Source organism: Myxocyprinus asiaticus, chromosome 41 (assembly GCF_019703515.2).
Source record: "Myxocyprinus asiaticus isolate MX2 ecotype Aquarium Trade chromosome 41, UBuf_Myxa_2, whole genome shotgun sequence".
Classification (NCBI taxonomy): domain Eukaryota; kingdom Metazoa; phylum Chordata; class Actinopteri; order Cypriniformes; family Catostomidae; genus Myxocyprinus; species Myxocyprinus asiaticus.
In genome coordinates this window covers 27,345,434-27,360,869 of record NC_059384.1, presented here as the reverse complement: position 1 = coordinate 27,360,869, position 15,436 = coordinate 27,345,434, and the positions used below count along the sequence as shown (strand labels likewise).

Below are 15,436 nucleotides of genomic sequence, written 5' to 3'. Positions count from 1 at the left end.
ATGAAACACAAAGTGATAACCACACTCACATACACACACCACAACACACTGCTGAGTTCAAATCAGGACTTATTAGCATTTGTGTGGAGTTGATTTGTGCATCTTGCTTCTAGTGCTTTCACAATCACAGACCTCACGCTGAGCTCCTGTCCCTTCACACACATAACAATCATCCTCTCTCACTCTTCCCAATCAAGGTCACCCGTCACCTTCAGGATCGCCCAAACTGAAGGTCGCTCTTATCTGTCTGTCCAATAAGCATGAGGATAGTTGGTTATGTTCCCTTCATCAAACTTTAAACTGATGCTGGATCACTGCTGTGTACCAACTAGTCTTAGACATTACATTTATTTATTCTTCGATCATTTTTGACCGGAAACACTTTTGCTGTTAAAAAAAAAAAGAAAAAAAAAAGAAAAATTATCTGAGGGGTACACAGATTGGTGACACTTCCTCCACTTACCATCTGAACATACAAAAAATGTTTGGGCATGATTTGATAAGTCTAAGTGGTCGTAAAAAAAAAAAAGAAAAGTAAAAGAAACGATACCTTTTGTCTTTGTGGTCAAAATTGACCGAAAATTAATGCGAAAGACCATATTTACACTACTGTTAAAAAGTTTAGGGTCACTTACTCATTCTTTATTTTATTTTTAATTTTTTTCACATTTTAGAATAATAGTAAAGTCATCACAACTATGGGGTAATAGAAATGGAAATAAGGGAATTATGTTGTTACTAAAAAAAAATCCAAAATAAATCAAAATTGTGTTATATTTTAGCATCTTCAAAGTAGTCACCCTTTGCCTAGAATTTACAGACATGTACTCTTGACATTTTCTCAACCAACTTCTTGAGGTATCACCCTGGGCTTTTTAAACAGTATTGAAGGAGTTCCCATCTATGTTGGGCACTTATTGGCTGCTTTTCTTAATTATTTGGTCCAAGTCATCCACTAAAAAAACAGAAAAATAAATTAAATTTTAGTTTTGTAATGAAATAAATTAATATGGTGGCACAATTATATTTTTGTCTACAAAACTAATTTCAAACATTTAAGCATACACCTTCAGATCAAAAGATTTTTAAGATCATGAGAAACTTTTTAGGCAAGTGACCCCAAACTTTTGAATGGTAGTGTATATTTGTTTATCTGTCAAATATAATCAATAAATCAGCCACAATGTAGAAAAAACACACCTAGAAATTAAAGGGTGAGGCTATAAAACATCCAGAGTGCAAAACACACACAAGCATGCACGCGCACACACACACACACACACACACACACACGTTTTGTCAAATATTTTATTTTTGTCAAATAAAACCAATAAATCAGCCACAATGCTAAAAGCACACTCTCAGAAATGAGGTGGTGAGACAATAACACACACAATACAGAACACACACACACACACACACACACACACACAAAAAGCAAAGATCAAAGAACAAATTCTGAGGCTACGTGCACATTAATCCAGATACATATGAAAATGGTGTTTTCGTTTTCGAAACTCTCTCCGTCCACACTTCCGTTATCAAGCACTTTCCACAAGTTGCTCATCCACACTAAAATGTACTAAAATGCATAAATCTCCTTATTGTGCATGCAAAAAATCAGTGTTCCATGTACAAGCAGTGGTGGAAATGGCCGTCATTTATAATGTAACAATTGGCTATTTCTTTTTAAATAAATTATGTATTCTTCAAACTTTCTGTTCATCCAAGAATCCTCTACTTGCAGCAATGCAACTGTTTGGCATATACTGTTAATTAAAGCCTGGACCTGTGAGGAGTCACAAAAGTGAATGAAAAGCCTTCATCTCTCAAAAGAACATTAGATGAATTTGAGGAGAAATATGTTTCTTTTTGGTTATTTTTAAAACAGAAATTTGACGTGCAAGTGTAAAGTAATTTTACTGAAAAGTAACTAAATAAAAATGAGCCATTTGAACCATTTTAACAAAAAGAAATGTTATTTTAGTACCATGAATGCTAACGACATGATTTCTTAAGGATTATGTGACACATTATTTTCTTAGTAGACTTAAGTAATGGCAGTTGAAAATGGGTCTGTTTTCTGATCATAGAGATTATATCTCTGTAATCTATAACCACATTACACTTGAAAAATTAAAATTATTGGTCGAAACTGAACATTTTAAAGACATTTTTTTCTTTTTTTCTTTTTGTTAAAAAAATAAAAAATAAAAAATAAAAATAATAATAGCCAAATCTACTGGATATTTCCCTTCATTTTAAATACTCGGCATTTGCTATCAGCCACACTAAACCACGCCCCCAGCATTGCGTGCGTGTGTGTCAAGACTGCAGAACAGACATTTTCGAAGAAGAATATCAGTACAAATGGCTCAGCATTAATTTGTGCATTCAATTACACATACACTTATGTACTTGTGGATAGTATTCTGAGCAAAAAAAAACATATATTTGTGATCTTCTGGTGCATGGATTTGTAAATTGATCCCATGTGGATCTGTTGCCTGTGGATTCCCGTGTGCATCTGTCGATCTGTTGTGTGAATGTGTTCTGGCCACTCACATAGTCAACATTGTGCAACCACAGACGCAGAAGTTCCCACGCATTTATGTGCGGAACCCGCAAAGCTTTCGTCGGCTATTTCAGAATCAGAATCAGAATAGAGACTTTATTGCCTGTATGCTTCCAAATACAAGGAATATTTCTTGGTGACAGAAGCTTCCAGTGCCCAAACAATACAACAACAAGACAGAGATAATAATAAAAAAATAGAATAAAAATAAAGAGCGAATAGAAATATGAGTATATATAGAAATGCACAATAAGACAAAAATATACATATTGGATGTACAAATACAAATCTGTTAAATACAGTGCAAGGGAATGTAATGCAGAAGAGGTAGGATATGTTAAATAATATGATTGACTGGGCAGTGTATTGCACGTAATTATAGTATAGTGTTAACTGTTCATGAGATGGATAGCCTGAGGGAAAAAAAAAACTGTTCTTGTGCCTGACGGTTCTGGTGCTCAGTGCTCTGTAGTGCCGGCCAGAAGGCAACAGTTCAAAAAGGTAGTGGGCTGGGTGAGTGGGGTCAAGAGTGATTTTACCAGCCCTTTTCCTCACTCTAGGAGTGTACAGTTCTTGAAGGGAGGGCAGGGGGCAACCAATAATCCGCTCAGCAGTCCGAACTGTCCTTTGTAGTCTTCTGATGTCCGATTTCATAGCTGAACCAAACCAGACAGTTATTTATTTATTTATTTATTTATTATTATTATATATTGATTTATTTTTTCTCCCCTTTTTCTCCCCAATTTGAAATGCCCAGTTCCCAATGCGCTCTAGGTCCTCGTCATGGCATAGTGACTCCGGGTGGCGGAGGACAAATCTCAGTTGCCTCCGTATCTGGGACAGTCAATCTGCGCATCTTATCACGTGGCTTGTTGAGCGTGCTTCCACGGAGACCTAGCGCATGTGGAGGCTCACGCTATTCTCCGCGGCATCCACACACAACACACCATGTACCCCACTGAGAGCAAGAACCACATTATAGTGACCACGAGGAGGTTAACTTAACATGACTCTACCCACCCTAGCAACCGGGCCAATTGGTTGCTTAGGAAGCCTGACTGGAGTCACTCAGCATGCCCTGGATTTGAACTTGCAACTCCAGGTGTGGCAGTCAGTGTCTTTACTTGCTGAGCTACCCAGACCCCAGACAGTTATTGAAGTGCAGAGGACAGACTCAATGACTGCTGAGTAGAACTGGATTAGCAGCGCCTGTGGCAGGTTGAACTTCCTCAACTGGCGAAGGAAGTACAACCTTTGCTGGGCCTTTTTCACAATCAGTCAGTGTGGATCTCCTACTTCAGATCCTGTGAGATGGTAGTGCCCAGGAACCTGAATGACTCCACTGCTGCCACAGTGCTGTTTAGAATGGTAAGCAGGGTCAATGTTGGGGTGTTCCTCCTAAAGTCCACTATCATCTCCACTGTGCTGATCGTACATGTGCTGGAGGTGTATTTTCCCAGTCTCAATAGCTGCTGCCTGTCCATCAGAAAGCTGGTGATCCACTGACAGATAGACGTGGGACCAGAGAGCTGGATTGATTTATTCCATAGGAGAGCTGGGATGATGGTGTTGAAATGAAACTGAAGTCCTTGCATATTAATTTGCATAACAGGCACAATAATGTAGCTACAGTGTGGGCCACCATCTCTATTGTTTTGGGTTGAATGGATCACATGACTGCGTCACATGACAACAAATACTTCCCCGTCCACACTACAACGCGAAGATGGCGTTTTCAAATGTATCCTCTTGGGAGAGTGTTTTCGAAAAGCTCAGTTTTTGCTGTCAAAAACAGCATCTCAGTGTGGACGGAAGGCCAAAGCATGGAGAAAAAGATGTGTTTTCAAACAAAAATGTATTGGTGTGGACTTGGCCTGAGTGATCCCAATGTACGAAAGTATCTTTTCCACTGTGGAAAAGTTTCCAGTTAGATGCAGGCGCCTCACCTACCAGACAAAACACTGCATCTTTCTGTTATGGAAACAAAAGACAGCAAAAAAGCACTATAGTGTGTACACAGTGTGTTGTTAATTTATGTGAAATGCATAAATTCCATCAGTCAATTGAAATAAATTCTCAATTTCAAAATTTGTGGCTACTAATTTTTAAGTTGAAGTGTGTTATTTCTAGCACCACTAAATGAAACTGCAAAAATAATCAAAGTTTTCAACCACACTCCAGAACATCCATCTACCCCATCTACCACAGCTACAGGTCACTACAGTGTCTGCAGACGGACAAAGCCATGCTAAACATTTAAAAAAGATAGACATAGAACAGAATATTGTGAAATATTTATTAAATGTAAGACAAAAGATTTAAACATAAATTCACTCCATGGACATTTTGGGCCCCCAAATTTTAAATATCTAGGGCATTTTTGCCACTTTCTTTGCTCAGAATAATTTCTGACCCTAGGAACGGCAAACTATCCTTTGATGCAGCATTCAGAGAGAGCGAGAGAGACAGAGAGAATGTCCAGTACAAGGCTGAAATAAGGAAAGAGAGAGAAAGAAGAGGAGAATGATAGGTAGGGAGAAACTGTGGGGGCAGTGGCGAGAATCAGGTATTTTCTGTAGCGGGATGGCAGCCATGCTCTCACTGATGGGTGGTAGTTGGATGTTGTCAAATAGCAAATGCAGGAGCACAGAAGCCGGCATTAAAATGAATAAGATCCATCACTGTCCACTGGCCTGGCTTCACACTTTGTGTGGGTGGGTGTACTTAGCTAGTATTTGGAGACAAATTTGTCCACAGATGTTAGTCTAATATGACATAACCTCCCTTTGGAGACATTTGGGGACATTCTCAAATATGATTTATTTATTTATTTTAAATGCATAAAAAAATCTAACAAGTTAAGGGTTTGGGTTAGAATTAGTCTGTATAATTATAATAAGCTTTAAACTAGTTTATACTACCCTATTCATTCTTTTTTTATCCTAAACTCTTAAGATTAAAAGTTGTACTTTTTGATTTAACTTTCTAATTGAAGACAGTTGCTCTTTTGGCTTGTGGACAGAACTTAGCAAGACTTGACATGAAGAGAGTGACCTGATTTTGTCAGAATTACAGTAGATTCAGAGGCTCGAACAGTAAATTAAGGGTTTTAATAATCAGCCACTGACTTTTTAAAAGACTTTCACTGAAAAATCTTTAATATCTCTCATTCTCTCGGGCAGCCTTTTGAAATTGAAGCAGTGCTGTACTTCAGAAGGGATCGTCTTGACCCAGATAATGATGTAATGTGTGATTGGTCATTGCGTTTTCTTCTTCAGTTCAATAATTGAAGCAGAGCTTCAGAGAAGTAGCGATTCCAATCGATGGCTTTCTGTTTCTGTTAATATAAGGTCATATGTTCTCAGGCAATTAAAATTCTAGTTTTGTTGAATTAATTTCTTAACATATTTTTTTCAAACTTACCCGTCATTATGTTTCTTGAAGTTAAACTTCCCCTTTACTTGTCGCTGTAGTAAAACTATGCAGAAAACCCACTATTAGCCTTACAGTAGTTCAAGTAAAGGACAAAAATATGGAGTTTTTGATTTTTATTTTACTTAATTGTTTTAGTTCAGTTTAATGCGTTTCATTACGAAGTTATTAATGTATGTTTCGGTGTGAAGTTATCAAAGTTCAACAGAGTGTTCAAAGACAGCCTCTGAAAATTGTACATAATTGGAAGCGTATGTTGTAGAATACGCTCCTCAAAATGTTGGCATCTGAGCCTGTCAGCATTGTTTTATCGAAATGAGAAATTACTACAATTCCCTGCACCGAGTGTGTCCAATTAGTTTGCCACGTGTCTTGTGTGCTGTTTAACTGTGTTGTGTTGCTCTGTGACATAGTGGTGTCATTACGTTTGAGTCAAGAAGTGTTTATGACATGAGAGGAAATTAAGTATGGGGATTTTTGTTTTCCATAACTGAGTTGAAATATTGAGCCTAACGAGGCTAGTTTAAGTGTAACCACTGATATGAATAAAGTACAGATAAAGACACTCACCAAGCACTATATTAGGAAGACCTGTACACCGACTTATTCATGTGATTATCGTGTAGCAGCAGTGCAGTGCATAAAATCATACGGATACAGGTCAGGAGCTTCAGTTAATGTTTACATCAACCATCAGATTAGGGGAAAAAAATCTCAGTGATTTGGACCGTGGCATGATTGTTGGTGCCAGATGGGCTGGTTTGAGTATTTCTGTAACTGCTGATCTCCTGGGATTTTCACGCACAACAGTCTCTAGAGTTTACTCCGAATGATACCAAAAACATAAAACATCCAATGAGCAACAGTTCTGTGGACAGAAACACCTTGTTGATGAGAGAGTTCAACAGAGATGGCCAAACTGGTTCAAGCTGAAAGAAAGGCTACAGTAACTCGGATAACCACTCTGTACAATTGTGGTGAGAAGAATATCTTCTCGGAACATACAACACGTTGAACCTTGTGGTGGATGGGCTACAACAGCAGAAGACCACGTCGGGCACGTTATTAAGACCATAATGTTCCTAATAAAGTGCTCAGTGAGTGTATATGTAATAGATATGTACTGCTGTTTGAACCGTCAAAAGATAAGGTCGATAAGACTCACCTCACATATAATGTCAGAGACATTTTAAAATTATTTTAGCATAACAGGGTTGAACAGATAAAGCAGGGACAAAGACACAATTCATATTAAAGAATGAACAAGACTGCATATACTGTGAAAACATGGTATTTAAATGTCAATAAAAGCAATTCTTTTATTTTTTAATGGTGGTGAATAGAGACATGTAAACTGGCTTATATACACTGAAAATAAATGACTAGTAATATTTACTTAATTTTCATTTCACAATTTTTACACACAGTTTTTATAAGTACATTTTAATGATATAAAATTAAGTAAAATCTACTTCATGACATTCAAGTGAGTAATTTTATCTTAATCATTTACAGTAACTTTCACTTACAAATCTGGTGTACTTTAAGTAAAATTTTATTGAACATTTTATTGGAACATTTCACATTTTGAACTTTCCTTACAAACACATGTTTAATCATGTACCACATGATATACGAAAGCCCTTCACAGGGAAGCTACTAGACAACATCACCTTGCATTACAGGCTATTGAACAAGATACAGGGCTGCGCTTGCAGACCTCCACACTTGGTGTGCAAAACACGATAATGGTAACAATCAAAAGGTAATTTCTTTTGATCATGAACAGGTAATTTTGAGTAGTAAACAAACTTAAGACTTTACAAAACAAGAAGTTACCAAATATAACAGCAAAATCAACAATAAAAATGGTTTAAATAAACTTGCAAACAGTGAAACCATGCAAGCATATTTATTATTTAAGTCCGGTGCATGCTGGGAACACAAGCTTTGAAAAGTTAAGTAAAATTTACTTATTTTATTTACCTTTGAAATGTACTCAAATGAGTGAATAAATATGACAAGTTTTTTTTAACTTTAGGATCGATACATGATGACACATTGTAAAGATAATAAACAAACATGATATATTATTATCTTATAAGCTAGATAATTTAAGTACAAATGTAGAATTTACTTAATATTTTCAAGTTCACACTTAAACTAACTTATTCAATATAGAACGTATTTTATCTTTTCTGCTATATTTACTTAACAACACATTTTATTTGTTTTTTTCTCAGTGTAGTGCACAACAATACCTGCCCACTTTTTCAGCCGTCTTGGTTCCAAGCTGTTTTCCCCATTTATTTTTCCCTTAGGGATTTCAGAAAGAACTTCATAAAAGACTTCTAAGCCATGAACCAAACCAACCTGCTCTGAGGCAAATCACAACATTACAAACTTTAATTTGAAGCAAAAAAGTATTTGAAAATCTGACAAAAAGACAAAGGTACAAGACTGTGTACTTAGCATTGTTCATGAGGGATGAGGGATTTTGACTACAATACCATTAAGCATAGCAAATTATATAATTGAATTAAAAACATTGGAAAAATATAAAACTATCGATATAAAGTTGTTTATAAATAAAGAAACAATATATTTTATTAATATGTTTATTGCAAAATATACAGATAAATACAAATAAATAAGTAGTTTGAGAATGTATGGAGACAGATTTGATTGCATCATTCACAGTGCATCGTGGATGTGGGCGGTTGCTGCACGGCTCTTTTGTTGCGATGTTGGATTTTTGTTGTTTTTTATTAAATTGAAATAGTGTGGAATGATGGCTTCAACAGAAGCATACAGTATACCATCATTTAACAACCTTGGAGCTCATACTGTATGTCTTTATTTTTAACCCTTTAAGCTTGGTTGGGCCCTCTGGCGAGAAAAAAAAGAAATTGTCAAAATATTAATAACTACTGCGTCGACGAACACAAAATAGGTATCGTTTGAAAGACTAGAATCTCCACTTTCCAGTGCATGCAGGCATTATGACCAAAACTGAACAAGTGCTTTTAAATTGGCAGACAAATCAGAAGTGTTCGTTTTGATAATTTATAAAACAAATAAATAATTAAAAAAAATGCACTGTACATATTATTGCAATCAGTAAAAACATCAAACTCATCAAATAGCCATGTGTCATTTATTGTTGGAAAGCTCTCAAAAAGTAGAATACATTCAGTCTATTTGTTTTACTCACTGACAAAATATAGCGAATTATAGCTAAGTGTATATCTTTGACAATTATGTTGGTGTTGCTTATATGCCACATTTTCACTTATAACTTCACGAAAAATAAACATAACATAAAATATCACATACCATTACTTACAGGAGGTGATTATCTTTTAAACGAGCCCACACACAAGATGCATAGATCATTAGATAATCCACATGAAGCACAATGTTACATATGGCCACCAGGAGATGGCGCCAAGGAAATACTGTAACACAAACTCGATGCAGACACATCGAGTCAAAAGGCACTCATTCTGTAAAATTACTACAGTCGATACTAAAATCATGTCTGCATGCTATACATACCTTTAGTCACTGTTGTGTTTGCATTTGTAATTCGTTTTTATGAACAATTATTATGTTTGGAGAGACTTTTGGACACATGGAGACATTTTTGGACACTATGATGAATTATTTTTGTAATGCTATAACTTTTGATTGCTTTGCATTATCAACACAACATTTTTCTCAGTAAACAAAATAAATGTAGTTTTTCTGAGCCACCACATTTACACCCAGAGATATATAATATATATTATTAGTATTATTATTATTATTATTATTATTATTATTTTTTAAGTTTTCTTTACAATGATACCATGTTATAAGCCTTTAATTTTGGGTATGTCACTGAAACATGAAATCATTAAAAACACCTTCAGAGCTTAAAGGGTTCATTTAATTAATAGTAAATCAAGGAAACACTAATGGTTTCCTAATTGTTTGTTATTTTTAATCACTAAAAGTTTTGTAAAACATAAATTGTATGTTTTGCATCCAAACTGCCAAGGGTACTGATTTAAAACCTTAAGTTTGAATTTAAATAAAACACACCCATCATCATTAATATTCATGAGGTTTGGCTGCAGAACTGCATGAGACCCTCTGGTCCACTTTTCATTTAAAGGTTTGATTTCTTGAAACAAAAAACATCTTCAGTGTTATTCTGCATGGCTCAGTGGTGTGCCGGGAATCCCTGTGGGAACCAAGTAATAGATGCACACTTTTGAGCTGGAATTTTTTTAAAATATGGAATTTGCTTCAAGACAAGTTCAAAGTTTTACTAGAGCACTATTTAAAAAAAAAAAAAAAAAAAAAAAAATATATATATATATATATATATATAAATGGAAATGTTTCTTGTCTCCTTTCAGTGGAGTTAAGCTGGTGCAGATTTATTTGAGCTTTGAATTTTTGTCTCAGCTGATTTGCACAATGACAGACGTTTATGCAGTCTACTCTAATGGCCAGGCAAATAAGCTACACAATATAGCACAGAGTCTATTGGCAACTACACACTAGAGAAAGCTTTGACGGAACGTTTGACAGATAGGAATTCGTACGTTCCATTTTTAGTGTGAAAAGAGGCGAATCATTTTGAAATCAAGCAAAAATACAGCTAATTAGATTTTCAACACAAGCACAACTGGACCAGCATCTCTAAAATTCTACATTGGTCAGTAAATGCCTACGTCAGAATCCATTGCTTTGGCAGAAAATCCAAAAGTTAAAATTTTCTCAGTTTTTGGTCTTAGTGAAGTAGTGTCACTTTCGCAAACTCTTGCATTTTTTTCTCTCTACGCCCCTCGCAGCACACACCATCCTCATTGAATTCACTGGATTTGCAGTGTTCACTAACATAAACTCTAGTGTGTAGGTGCCCTAATTAACCTCTCTACCATCAGTCCAGAATTCAAAGTACATCCCTTATTTATATTATTAGAGTGCATCCTCTGCACACAAACAACCCATGTGGTCTGTGTCTGCATGAAGTTTATGAAAGCAGACATCAGGAAGGAAGTGGCAGCGCTGGCTACAGAAAACTATCCTGCTGAACTGAGGTCTGATCGATTGTGTCTTGAGAGAGCTATCAATCAACGTGACTGGTAAATTATGGTTTTATTAGTGTTGAGGCAGACTGATGCTCCACAGGCTGAAGAGGGGCATGATGGGACCCATCCAAATACGCAAAGCAATAATAGAAGGACTTTGGGATCTGTACTTTACCAGTATATTTACTCTCCGTTGGACCCTTTTTACATGAGCGCATGATGATAACTTATATTGTGTTTCAATTCAAAGTATCTCTGACACCTGACCATAAATGTGTCCAAATACTTTTTGTGGCCCAATTGTGTTGGTGTAACCTAATGCATTCAAGCTGATTCAGTCATGTTAAATAATATATTCGAATTCAATAAAGCAGTTCATTTAGATGTTACCACATAAAGGAAAACAAAACGTTTTTACAGTATATCGTACACCAGCACAAGTGACATTTACTTTTCCAAGTAGGTAGTTCAAAATTCAGACTTTCCAAGTTGAAAGTAATGTGGCCTTACTGATTGATTTACTGTTTTTTTTTTTTTGTTGTTTTTTTTTACCACTAAGAAAATTTGAATGGGAAAGAGTGAGTATGTGTACATTGTGGACTGCATCAGTGTGACTTGAGGCATACAGAGAGCAGAAGTCCAGCTTGGAGTGGAGACACTCTCTCTTTAATCCACTTACAGCTCAGTAGGGAAACTCAATTGGTGAATCTGAGAGAGTAATTGATTGAATCAAAGGGCACAGAACTAAGCCACAGAGGCATTCTGCAGATTGGGTGTCACGGTAGCCTCTAAACAGAGACAGTAGTCTACAGACGAAATCACCTGGGTAACTTTTTTGTTTGTCTTTATTATTAAGAGTATCAATACATATACACATTTTTTGTTTAAACATGTATTAAAGGGGACATAGCATCGAAAACGTGGTATTCTATGCTCTTTTTAAATAAAATAAAAAACAGACATATTCTGCCTTGAATTTATGATTATTTTTATTTTTTTTATTTTTTACAAAATTAGCATACTTGGGCAATGAAGCCCAAACCATGCCCGTACCAGAGACCATGTGACCCGACCTGGCCGGTATCGTCATATTTTAAGCCCGAAACCCAAAAAACGCTCATTTTTTTAAATAATTTATTATCCAAGCAGGTAAATTTGTGCAATAGGCTGTATTTTATGTAAGCATTGTAAGTACTCGTAATTATTGTAACAGTAAACATACATAGTTTTAACAAGGCACAATGGCCCCTCAGCTCACCAGAGCAGAATCAAGCGCTGAAACTTTGCTGGGTGCAGAATAATCTGGAATCATGTGTAAAAGTATAATAGTCACATGAAGTCCTCTTTGCAACCTGAACTTCAGAACGTCAAGTCTTTGTGACACCTGCGCTAAAAAAAGCTAGACTCAGCGTAAAGAATGAAACAGAACACAGGTGTTTTGAGATGCATTTCGAAAAATTGTTCTAAATGTTATTTTTAACTTGACACGGTGTATAAAAAAAATCCAGCGGTCCTGGGTGAGATGCTGAAAAAAAAACAGCAAGACGTACAGCAAATGTCAAAGATGTCAATCCAGCATGTGTTTACATAGAAAAAAAAAAAACATTGAAAAACAGCGCAGACGCACACAAGAACACGTTCAGTGCTTGTCTGTGAGTGAGATTGTGTGTGCAAAACAATTTACGTGTCCTATTTTTTATTTTTATTCATTAAAATCCTGAACTGAACCAGAAGTTATACTTGAAAAATTGACCCTAACACAACCCAAAACCCAATGGTTGGTCACTTTTTTTTTTTTACACTTTGTGTTTATTGCTGATAAAGAATAGCAATAAAATTTGCCAGAAAATGCTACTCAGTGCTACTCGTGCCACTATGTCTCGAAGAGTGGGTGTGACATAAATATTGTCATCACCACAGTATGCACGTACTGTCCACATGCAGCTTAGATTTTGTGAATCGTCTGCACATGTGCCTGTCGTTAAACGTACTAAATGAGTCTTACAAATCAGTCACCCCGTTTCCACCCATTTTTCACATGTGATCGGATTACCCGCATCTTAATGCCAGGTGGAAATGGAGTCATAGTAAACCCCATCCTTTAGCTAGATTATGAGGCAAAAGTTTTTGCATGACAAAGCGACATTATCTATCATTCTCTGTGGCAGCACGAAAATGATCAGATTTGAAGACAAATTATTAATTACTAATAATAATTTTCTTTATTTATCACATTATACATTTGCACATATACAGTGAAATTCTTCTTTTTTTACATATCCCAGCTAGGCTGGGGTCAGAGTGCAGGGTCAGCCATGATACGGCCCCCCTGGAGCAGATAGGGTCAAGGGCCTTGCTCAAGGGCCCAACAGTGGCATCTTGGTGGTGCTTGAACCCCTGACCTTCTGATCAGTAACCCAGAGCTTTAACCGGTGAGCTACCACTGCCCACATCACATCTTAATTACGACTTGCACACTTGTAAGTAGGAACTTCCCAAGAAGATGCAACAGGCCTACTCTAACATTCACAAATCCCTCCCCAGTCCACATTTATGGAAACTAAGCTCCAAAAATGGCATGTTTCCAAAATTGCCATGGTATTGACATTGTGACCATGAGCTTATTAACAAATGGTTGCTAACATGAACATATCAATGCCAATTCAGTATTGAACAACTTGACATTGTGAACTACACAACTACACTGGTACATGGTGATTAGCCAATCCCAGCAGAGGTACAGTAATTTACAGATATTCTTTTTAAAGCTAGGATGGACATTGGTCATGAAAATCTAAATCACAACTTACATTATTTCATGACAACTCTTTGATTAAATATATGGTGTTTTAATGGATTGGTAGGTTTGGTCTTGACGGACTAGACATTATTTCATGACAACTCTCTGATTAAATTTAAAGGGACAGTTAACCCCAAAATGAAAATGCTCTCATCATTTACTCACCCTCATGCCATCCCAGATGTGTATGACTTTCTTCTGCAGAACAGAAACAAAGATTTTTAGAAGAATATATCAGCTCTGTGGTTCCATACAATGCAAGTGAATGGTGATCAGACCTTTGTAGCTCCAAAACTCACATAAAGGAAACATAAAAGTAATCCATGTGACTCCAGTGGTTACGTCTATATCTTCAGAAGTGATATGATAGGTGTGGGTGAGAAACAGATCAAAATGTAAGCACTTTTTGTATGCTAAATCTCCACTTTCACTTTCACTTTCAGATGTGAAAGTTAAATTAAACAGGCATCAGATGTTGCTTTCAGATGTAAAAGTGAAAGTGAATGTGGAGATATAGAGTAAAAAAAGGACTTAAATGTTGATCTGTTTCTCACCCAAACCTATCTAAAGATATGTATTTAACCACTGGAGTCATACGGATTACTTTTATATTTCCTTTATGTGATTTTTGGAGCTGCAAAGGTCTGATCACTATTCACTTACATTGTATGGACCTACAGAGCTGAAATATTCTTCTAAACTCTTCATTTGTGTTCTGCTGAAGAAAGAAAGTCATACACATCTGTGATGGCATGAAGGTGAGTAAATTATGTAAACATTTACATTTTTTGGTGAACTATCCCTTTAAGGTGTTGTAATGGATATGATGTTGGTAGGTTTGGTCTTGGCGGATCTGCTTATGCTGCTGCTGCAGAACAAATACGAAGACTTGCTACTGCTAAAACATGCTGTGTTGAGCATGTAAGACATATTGCTGCTGAACAATCAGACATACAGGCATTCCCAGTAAAGAAGTTCTTGACATGTGATACTGGGGAGGAGGGTTTCAAAGAGAAAACTGCACTGCAGTGAAACTGGCTTGCCTGTCAAAATCTGAGGCAAATTAAATGTTAGACAAAGAGAGAGCACGCAAGTTGACTGGCTAACAGATTACATATCAAGGGACCCATCATTTTATGTCATGAAGTTTCATGACTGAACTTCGAATCATAAGTGGACTATAAATGCATAGAATATGGGTCCTTTAACTACATTCCTTGTACCCATGCAATGTCCTTACTCTCACCGGTGAGTAAATTAATTAATTCACCATTATGGAGACACATAATAAACTGTCACCAGCTCTAAAGCACCGTATGCAAGCAGCAAATCTGAACAGTTTGACCCACAGCTGCACAGCCTCGGGCAAGCATAGCTGTCTCCTAATCCACTTAAATAAGAGACAGAAAATATGTGCAAGGGCGACAACAGATCTACCACAGAGTGGGAGGGAGAGAGGGGCTCATCTCATCTCCCTACAGCTGAGCAAGTGAATGTTGAGGGAGAAAGAGAATGGGAATGGAGAGATGCGATAGAGTGAGCTAA

General features: G+C 36.5%; 1 protein-coding gene across 3 annotated transcripts in view; it reads left to right on the top strand.

The window, feature by feature from the left end:
• Nucleotides 1-15,436, top strand: part of LOC127431962 (partitioning defective 3 homolog) — a 687,732-nt gene that overhangs the window by 374,676 nt on the left and 297,620 nt on the right. The window lies entirely within an intron of this gene.